An 8,697-nucleotide genomic window follows, 5' to 3' on the forward strand; every position below is an offset into this window, starting at 1 on the left:
AGCACAACAAGCATCGCTTCCCACAGAATGCATTTCTTTCGATGCATCCAACTTCAAGTCATAGTGCCTGAACTTGGACGATCCTGTTGTGATTTCGGTAAATATGGGAGACCTAACAGTTAAGAAAGTCTTACTTGACCCAGGGAGTAGCGTTGATGTGTTATTCTACTCAACTTTTCAAAAAATGTAGCTCAGTGAAAAAGCTTTGTAACCATCAATTGGAGAATTGGTAGGCTTATCCGGAGAAAGGGTGCCTGTGACAGGTTATGTATGGCTAAGAACGACACTAGGGGAGCCATCACACTCGAATACCCTAGTTATTCAATTTTTAGTAGTTAAGTGTGTCAATCCTTATAATGTCATCTTGGGACTACCATTACTTAAATACTTTGGAACTATTGTTTCTACAATTCACCTGTGTATAAAGTTTCATGTGCAGGGTAACATCATAGCGACAGTGCATGCCGAACACAAGGTCGCACGACAATGCTATAATGCAGGCTTGAAATTGAGACCACTTCCAACAAAAACTATTCAATAGGTTAACTCTGTCTACAACATAGATGACATCCCGACCCTGGCCGAACTAGATCCTCGAGAAAACATCTCCAGCCAGTCTTCCCCAATGAATGAGCTAAGTAAGGTACAACTTACCAAACTTGAACACCAATACACTAACATCAGATCTGCTTTTTCTGCAGGACATGTACAAAACATCACCACGTTGCTCAAGTCCATTGCCGACCTTTTTGCATGGACATTAGTAGATATACCTGGCATCGATCCGAATATCATATGCCATAAAATTTCTATTAATCCTGGTGTCTGACTAGTGCATCAGAAAAAGAGAAACCTAGGGACAGAAAGAAGAGATGCATCCATAGCATAAACTAAAAAATTGCTTGATGCAGGATTCATCCAAGAGCTCAGATTCTCATCATGGTTGGCAAATGTGGTCATGGTTAAAAAGTGCTTGGGAAAATGACGTATGTGCATGGATTTGACAGACTAAAATAAAGCATGTCTCAAGGACTCATATCCGTTTCTGAGCATCGAAAAACTGGTGGATGACACATCGGGTTTTAAGGTGTTAAGTTTTATGGACGCTTATTCTGAATATATCTGATTCACCCAGATGATTAAAATAAGACCACGTTCATAACAGATAACGGTAATTTTTGCTATAAGGTAATGCACATTGGACTTAAAAATGCAAAATCAACATATCAGAGGTTGATGGATAAGGTCTTCAAAGAACAAATTGGTCGGAACATGGAAGTCTATGTTGACGAGATGGTCATCAAGTCGGATTCAGAGGAAGCCCACCAAGACAATCTTCATGAAGTATTTCACTGATCATCTCACAACATTGTCAAGGTTTTTTCCTGCAGTCTCTGCACAATCTTATGATTTCATTAATAGTATTAAAAAAAGCCAAAAAATTCACCTGGACCGACAAGTTCAAGCGTTCATTCAACGACTTTAAGAATCTTCTTAGTTCACCACTTATTCTTTGGAAGCTACAACATGGTAAATCTCTTTACTTATATCTTTTAGTTAGCTTTGTTCTTGTCACAGAAACATGCAAAGAATAACATCCAGTTTACTTTGTTAGCAAGGTACTAAAGAATGAAGACCAACCATAGAGAAACTAGCATTCACCTTAGTAATCACAGCTCAACGGCTGCAACACTATTTTTAGAACCACCAAATCATCGTTTGGATAAGCCAGCCACTCTGATAGATACTAGCAATCTAGCACAACCAGACCCCATAAGACGACTCATCAAGTGGTCGGTCGAATGATCAGAGTTTGACATCTCCTACCAATCAAGAGGTTCATTGAAGGTAATGCACATTGGACTTAAAAATGCAAAATCAACATATCAGAGGTTGATGGATAAGGTCTTCAAAGAACAAATTGGTCGGAACATGGAAGTCTATGTTGACGAGATGGTCGTCAAGTCGGATTCAGAGGAAGCCCACCAAGACAATCTTCATGAAGTATTTCACTGATCATCTCACAACATTGTCAAGGTTTTTTCCTGCAGTCTCTGCACAATCTTATGATTTCATTAATAGTATTAAAAAAAGCCAAAAAATTCACCTGGACCGACAAGTTCAAGCGTTCATTCAACGACTTTAAGAATCTTCTTAGTTCACCACTTATTCTTTGGAAGCTACAACATGGTAAATCTCTTTACTTATATCTTTTAGTTAGCTTTGTTCTTGTCACAGAAACATGCAAAGAATAACATCCAGTTTACTTTGTTAGCAAGGTACTAAAGAATGAAGACCAACCATAGAGAAACTAGCATTCACCTTAGTAATCACAGCTCAACGGCTGCAACACTATTTTCAGAACCACCAAATCATCGTTTGGATAAGCCAGCCACTCTGATAGATACTAGCAATCTAGCACAACCAGACCCCATAAGACGACTCATCAAGTGGTCGGTCGAATGATCAGAGTTTGACATCTCCTACCAATCAAGAGGTTCATTGAAGGATAAAATATTGGCTGATTTTCTCGCTGAGTTTACTACAAAAGAAATTCTCCCAGTTTGAGAACTATATGTCGATGGAGACTCTAATGATCAAGTTGTGATGAGCGGATATTTTATACGCTTTTTGACATCATTTTCATATAATTTTTAGTAGTTTTTATTTAGTTTTTATTATATTTTTATAGGTTTTAGTGTTAAATTTATATTTTTGGATTCTACTATGAGTTTTTGTATTTTTGTACAGTTTCAGGTATTTTCTAGTTGAAATTGAGGAGTTGGAGCAGAAGTCTGATTCAGAGACAGAGAAAGCACTGCAGATATTGTCCAAATCTGACCTCCTTGCATTCGGAAGAACTTTTCTAGAGCTACAAAAGTCTGAATGGAATGATATTAATGGCTATGGAAAGCTAACTTTCAGAGATTTTCAGAAATATATAATAGTCCATACTTTGCTTCGAATCAGAAGGCCCAAAACTGGTGTCCAACGCCAGCTACCTGCCCCCTTCCAGGCGTCCAGTGCCCAAAGAGCAGAGATCAATGTCCAAACGCCCAGAGAGGACCCTCTAGCTGGCGTTCCATGCCCAAGAGACCTCATAGCACGTGGATCTCATCAAAGCTCAGCCCAAACACTCACCAAATGGGGCTCAGAAGTGTATTTTAGCACTTAACAGACTGTTTTACCCTTACTAGTCATTTGTTTAGTATTTAAGGGACTATATTTATGTAATTCAGACCTTAAATCATCTTCTTTGAACCTTTGAACCATCATTTACCTTTTGTATTGTATTTTTACTTTCATTATGAGTTTCTAAACCTCCTAGGTTGAAGGGAGAAGCCCTGCTGAGTCCTATGAATTAATAAAAGTATTACTGTTTCTTCTTCGATCCGTGTTTAATTCATTCTAAGATGTATATTCGCACTTCAACGTGGTGGATAGGATGATCAGTGACAATCAGCTCTGTTCATCACATTAAGACGAATGTGCTTGACAAACACCTGTGTCTACTTAGGTTCGTGTGAATACTTCAGTGGAAAGCACGCACCACCAGCTTGATTCATACATCTCTCAGACGGCTAATCCACGATTTTGTTGAAAACTTCTCAAGACACCACTTCAGCCGATTTTGGGGAGATTAGGGTCTATGTGGTAGAGGCTAGAACCCTATGATGCAGCATTTTTTATCCGGAAGATCCGACCTTGTCTGTGGCATTTTGAGTAGGATCATTAAGGAGAATGGATTGTACGTGCTTCACTCTCAAGCAGAGATGGATCCATACTAACCCTGGGGTTCAGATCCGGAGGATTATTGACGACCTCTCAATAAAGGCGCCAATCACTTATAGCCTGCCATTAAAGAAATCACTCACAAGCAAAGAGAGCAGTAATACCGGAGTTAATTCAGAAAGACAAAGCAACTCCAATCCTTTACCTTATCCCTATCACTGATTTTCCTTTAATTTACAGAGTATCTTTATTAGTTATATGTCAACATAGTTTAGATCTCACAACCAACAACCTTCTAATTCGCCTGACTAAGACCTGCAAGATAAACATAGCTTGCTTCAGACCACAATCCTCGTGGGATCGACCCTGACTCGCTCAGGTATTACTTGGACGACCCAGTGCAGTTGCTGGTACAACAGTACGAAGGTGTGGGGATTCGTGCTACCAAGTTTTTGGTGCCGTTGCCGGGGATTGTTGAGTTTGGACAAACTGACGGATTGTCTTGCTCCCTAAATCAGGTAATTTTTATTTTTGTTAAGTCCTTGATTTTTATTTTCTTCTTCTTCAAATTTTCGAAAAAAATCAAAAATATTTTCAAAAATATTTTTCTTTTCTTTGTTCAATTTTTGTTCTTGATTTGAGTCTTTGTTTGTGTTCTTGTTGAGTCTTTTATTTTTTTTCCTTCTCTATTTTTTCAAAAATTTTAAAAAGGTTTTTAAAAAATATTTTTATTTTCTTTGTTCAATTGGTTAGAGCCTTGTGCCTATGTTCTTGGTAATTGTTGTTTCTTTGAGTCTTCCTTTCAAAAATTTTTCAAAAATAATTTTTTTTGGTTAAATCTTGTGACAAATCTTTAAGTTTGGTGTTTTCTTATTTATTTTCTTTTGATTTTCGATAATTGTGTTTTGGTTTTCTAAAAATTTTAAGTTTGGTGTTCTTTTTATGTTCTTTTTAAGTTTTTAAAGTAAAAACATTACAAATTCAAAACCCTAGATATCTTTATCTACAAGGGCAATATTTTCATTCTTTACTTCACTAGCTTCATCTTCTACGAGCTCCCCATTTAGAACGATCTTTGTGATATCAAGCTTGCCGATATCAAACTCAGGTGCAAGGACAGCCACTTGGCTCACAGCCTGATCAAAACATGTGGCAAACATCTCTAGTACATCATTCTCAAGCTCATGAATTCTAGATGTCATTTTAGCTTTGTTATTATCATTCTTCTTAATCTAATTCTAAAGAAGATGAATTTGATCCTAAAGCTTTATGATTTTCATTTTTCCATCTTTCATTTTAGCAGTAACATCTATGATGACTTTCTCTTTTTCCTTCATGGATTTTTCCAAAGCCAGCACTTTCTCATAACAGCACTCTCTTCAGCACCTAACAACTCAGCAGTGTGGCCCATACACAACAGCCTTAATGCAACTATCTATAGATGAATATGATCATATTAGAACAAATAAAAAAATACATAGACAACCAATGAAAGAAAATGAAAAAATGTTATACCTGAATATACTTCTAAATTCCTTCCTTACTAACTCGTTTCAACATCCTCATCTCACTAGCATGCTGGGAGACCTTATTAGAAAGCTCTGCTATCAGAAATTGCTCATTCCACAAAGATTCTGTGTTCACCCGCTCAACGAAGCCGTGTAATTTCTTTTGCCACTCAAAGATGGTCTTGCCGCCAGTTCCAGCATCTAGCTTCTCCTCGGATAGTATTTCCAAAGACTTCTCTGACTCAAGCATTTTCCTTTTAGGAGGGAGAGGACACACATTGGATTGAGCGACATCAGCACCTGCTTCCTTAAGCACACCCGAGGCACCATTATCTTTGTCACTCTTCGTCTTTTGAACAAAAAATGATTGCAACCTAGAAGTGGTTAAATTTGAAACTCTTCCACCTATAGAAGCAAACAAATATACAATGTCAAGACCAAAAAATCATACAGAAAATTTCCAAAAACAATGAAGTTACCTATGTAAGTCCGCTTCCTTATCATTTTCAAATTTCAAAAGTTCGAAAATAGATAACAGCTCCCTCACCACAAAACAATCCACCAAGAAATCTAAAAGCAAGTTCTCTTTGTCACTCTTCTCAATAGCTTCTAAAATTTACATTGGTTTTGGACACCAATACAGAGGAAAATTTTCAACAAGCTTGTCATCCAAATAGAAGGGGTATTCAGTTTCTGATAACCAAACCTTTACAAAATGGCTTTGAAATTTTTGAAGGAAGATTTATACAAAACAAATAGCGATCGACCAGGATAACTATTGAGGTTAACCCAGAGACCCTTTCATACACGCTTTGATTGAAATAACAAGAAAAATATATTCAGAGAGGAAGGAACTTCAAGAAACTGCATCAAACATTCAGAGGCACGTAAAAAAGTCCATGAATTTGGATGCAGTTGGGAAGGGGCACAGTTGAACTATGTTAAAACCTTGCAATGGGTTGCATTTGATGCATCTGCCAAGTACATGCGACTTTTGAAATTGCTCAGATGATGTCTTGGATCAGTGGTTCCATCACAAATATCCTTGTCTGGGATCCTAAAGTTTCTAGGAACTTTAGCCTGCATGATTTCTTCTATAAATGGATCTTCGCCTATTAGAGGATTTCTTCTCCTGCATGTTCGGGATCTTAAAGTCAGACTCTAGTTTCAAGAGCTTTTCTTCTAGATCCCTTCCTTGTCGAACTTCCCTTCTCAGAGCTCTATCAGATTCTCGCTATCGCTCTTGCCCCTTTTCGAGTTGTTCCAGCGGACCTTGATGCTCGTAGACAAGTCCCGTGATCTCTGTGGGATCTCTTGGCTCGGATGTTTTAGATCAGTGTATTTTCTAGCCGATCCTGTGTCCTTCTGGGTTTGAAGTGTGGGCATCTTTGGCTGCACCTCTCCCGCTATTGGCTTGGGGAGGTATGACTAACGCTCATTCATCATTCTGTTGTTCTTTCTCTAGGGCTTCCGAATCAGAAGTTGTGTATCCATCTTCAAGGATGTCATCCGTCATCGCATGGTCTTAATTTTTATATTCTCGGCAACGGCGCTAATGTTTCGAAGGTTACCTGAAACAGGATGATTGGACCTGAACGTGAGGTCCAGACACCTTCTATTGAAAGGTCTGACGTCTTCTCCTGCAGGGATAAAGCAGTCTATGTTCCTCATGAGGAGGTGGGGATGGTACCTGCAAGGAACTCTGATGCTTAAGTTAGCAAGGGTTTTAGGCAGGTTTTTAGTAGATTGGATTCGAATTATACCTTAGGATATCAGGATATTTATAAGTGTAGATGTAGATCCGATAATCGTCTTTTAAAGTCATTCTACCTTTGATGGTGGGTAGTTATTTTCTTTTGTTAGGGAGGTTGTTAAGATCTCCTTTCTAGATTAGTAGCAAAAATTGTAGGGATTGGTTACTTATTCGGGTAAGTAACATCGAGTCTGATATCGATATAACCGACCTTCATGAGGTCAGGTTGGTGTTGACCTGATTAATATCTGTAGATCGGATTTTATTCAATTTGAGCCTGACTGTGTATTAGATCAGGGTATGAACAATAACCATATTCGAATTAGTAGTTTTAGTAAAAGGTTATTAAAAATGGTTAATAGTCAAATTAGTCCTTCGGTCAGTTGGATGATAACGTGTCACATTAAGTGCCACGTGGCATGATGATGTGGCAGGTTAATGCCACATGTCACAAGATAATTGGTTGATGTGTCAGGTCAGTGACACCTAGCACGCCACGTGTCACTTGACATGTAAAACATGTATTTATAATCAAAATAGTCCTTGAAAGTCCAAACGTAAATCATTTTCATCCTTAAAGTTTTAAAAGTTAATCAAATTAATCCTTATATAAATTTTTTTCTTCATAATATTAAATTTGAAATAGTTTTTGATACTATTAATTTTAATAGAAACGTAGTTGACAAACAAAAAATTAGTAGTTGTATTTTTTTTCTTAAAAATTCTTTCAATAGAGTTATCTCCCTCTTTTAATTTGTCTTAAAATCTCTCTTATTCTTTTCTATTCTAAAATCTTTCTCTTACATTATTACATTTTGCTTATATATATATATATATATATATATATATATATATATATATATATATATATATATATATATATATATATATATATATATATATATATATATATATATATATATATATATATATAATGTATGTATTTGCTAACCTAAACAAAGTTATATGCTCAAAATTAAAATTGATGTATGTTTAACCTAAACAAAGTTATACTACTATTTTTTTCTACTACATCTTTTTTTTTCCATTACGGTATTACTTATATATAGGATCCAATTGTAATGATACTTAGAGTCAAAATTTAAGAAAATCCACAAATTTGACTCCAATTCTAAATTTTACAAAATATTAAAAATTTATTGCTTAATTATTATTATTATTATTATTATTATTATTATTATTATTATTATTATTATTATTATTATTATGATTATTATTATTATTATTATTATTATTATCATTATTATTATTATATATGCTAAATGAATTGCTTTTGAAGCATAATACGTGTAAAGATCATAATAATTTTGTGTGTGTTTTATATGTTTGAGATATATTATAAAATTTTTTTTTATTTCACAAATCAATGAGATAATATGAAATAGAAAATATTATATCTATGTATAGCAGAGGCTACTCCGCACTAATATATTATATAAATAGATATGTTTCGTATTAAAATAAAATTCTTTGTGTTTTAAATGAAATATTTAAAAAACTATATTAGAATATTAAAATAAATATAGTAGTTATTTTAAATATTTTAATATTTTAGATCTTACAAAATATGTAAACTCTGCAAAATTAGTGAATAATTAATCAATAAATTAATTTTTAATAAAAAAATTAGAAATGTAAATTTTATAGCAAAATAGGATAGAGCTCATTAAAACAAGAATTTTG

This window comes from Arachis hypogaea, chromosome 10 (genome assembly GCF_003086295.3).
Source record: "Arachis hypogaea cultivar Tifrunner chromosome 10, arahy.Tifrunner.gnm2.J5K5, whole genome shotgun sequence".
Taxonomy (NCBI): Eukaryota; Viridiplantae; Streptophyta; class Magnoliopsida; order Fabales; family Fabaceae; genus Arachis; species Arachis hypogaea.